General features: G+C 39.7%; 1 pseudogene; it reads right to left on the reverse strand.

Moving 5' to 3' along the window:
* Window positions 1–303: 303 nt before the first annotated feature.
* LOC121994775 lies at window positions 304–375 on the reverse strand (annotated as a pseudogene).
* Between the last annotated feature and the right edge of the window lie 1,494 nt (window positions 376–1,869).

Raw genomic sequence — 1,869 nt, forward strand, 5'->3', positions numbered from 1 at the left:
TGCAATCATATCTATGGTGCAGCAAAATCAATTTGGTGGAGAACCGCATGAATACCCAAATCAACACTTGGAGGTCTTCTATGAAATATGCGGTACAATGAAAATGAATGGTGTTCCTTCAGAGGCAGTGCATCTACTATTGTTTGGGTTTTATTTGAGAGATAGAGCCAAGCAATGGTTGAATTCTTTGGCTCCAAATAGCATCATCACATGGGAGCAATGCGAGCAACAATTTCTTGACAAATTCTATCCCCCTAGTAAAACAGCTCATATGAGGAATCTTATTGCAAGCTTCAAACAAGCGGACTCAGAATCTTTATTTGAAGCATGGGATAGATACAATAGCATGCTCAGACAATGCCCACACCATGGTTTGGAAAGATGGTTAGTGTTACACACGTTTTATAACGGCATCAACTATCACACAAAAGTCTCCCTTGATTCAGCTACTGGAGGGGCACTTATGAACAAGAGTTTAGATGAAGCCGAGGAGATAATCGAGAGCGTAGCACAAAACCACCATCAATGGGCTAATGAAAGAAGTGGAGGCTATTCTTGTATGAACCCAACAACAAAAGCATCAGGAAAATTTGATGTTGATGCAGTGACTTTGTTGGCTGCAAAACTGGATGCTCTTAGAAAAAAATTTGAGAATATGGGAGCTAGTTCGAGTACAGCCAATGTCATTGTTGCTTCTTGTGAAGTATGTGGAAGTTCTGAACATCTAAGTGACTCATGTCCATTGGGGGCTATAACTACACAAATCAATCAATTAGAGCAATGTGATGCAATCATGGGTTTCAATCAGAGGAAGAACAACCCCTACTCAAATACCTACAACCCTGGATGGAAGAGTCATCCTAATTTCTCTTATGTAAATAACCAAGATCAAGGACCATCCATGGGGGCAAGGCCTAATTTTCAATCTGGGCAACAAAATTTTCAGCAACAATCATCTCAAGGCTTTCCTATGTCCAAAATTGAAAGATGTTTGAAGAAATTATGTCCAGTCAGAATGAAATGAAACAAGCTCAGAACGAAATGAAACAAGACATTTTGAAGCTTACTTAGAGAATGGATAATTCTGATAGACATCAAAAGATTTTGGAAAGTCAGATTGCCCAACTAGCTTCCTCATCTTCTAGAGCTCCAGGACAATTACCTGGAAAGCCTGATATTAATTCCATGGAGCACTGTAATAGAATTGAGCTTAGGAGCGGACGGACCTTGGGAGATCCCCAAGTGACTGCTCCAAATGGGATGCACAATGAAGAAGAGCTCTCTCCTCTAGCACCAAATCAGATTCAAGTTAATGAGGAGAGTATCACTAAGGTTGAAGAGACTCTTCCACTCAACCATCAAAGTATAGCAGTCACTTTTCCTCAAAGATTGATTATGTTAAAGAAAGATGAAGAGTTTGGCAAATTCTTGGAGAAGGTGAAAGAAATATGTGTTGAAGTACCACTCATTGATGCAATCCTTCAGATGCCCAAGTTTGCCAAATTCTTGAAGGACATCATGTCAAATAAGAGGAGGAAAGGAGATATTGAGACCATTGCACTTACAGAGGAATGCAACACTCTTTTGGGAAAGAACACTTCCCCAAAGTTGAAGGACCCTGGAAGCTTTTATATTCCTTGCAATATAGGAACTAAATTTATTAAAAAAGCTTTTTGTGATTTGGGGGCAAGTGTTAGCCTCATTCCTTATTCTATTTGTAATAAGTTAGGTCTCAAAAACTTTAAACTTACTACCATGGCACTACAAGTTGTTGATCACTCCTGCAGGTACCCTATGGGTATTGTGGAAGATGTACCGGTATAAGTAGGTGGGAATATAATTCCCACCGATTTCGCTGTGCTAGACATG

The sequence above is a fragment of the Zingiber officinale genome, chromosome 1B, assembly GCF_018446385.1.
Source record: "Zingiber officinale cultivar Zhangliang chromosome 1B, Zo_v1.1, whole genome shotgun sequence".
Lineage (NCBI taxonomy): Eukaryota > Viridiplantae > Streptophyta > Magnoliopsida > Zingiberales > Zingiberaceae > Zingiber > Zingiber officinale.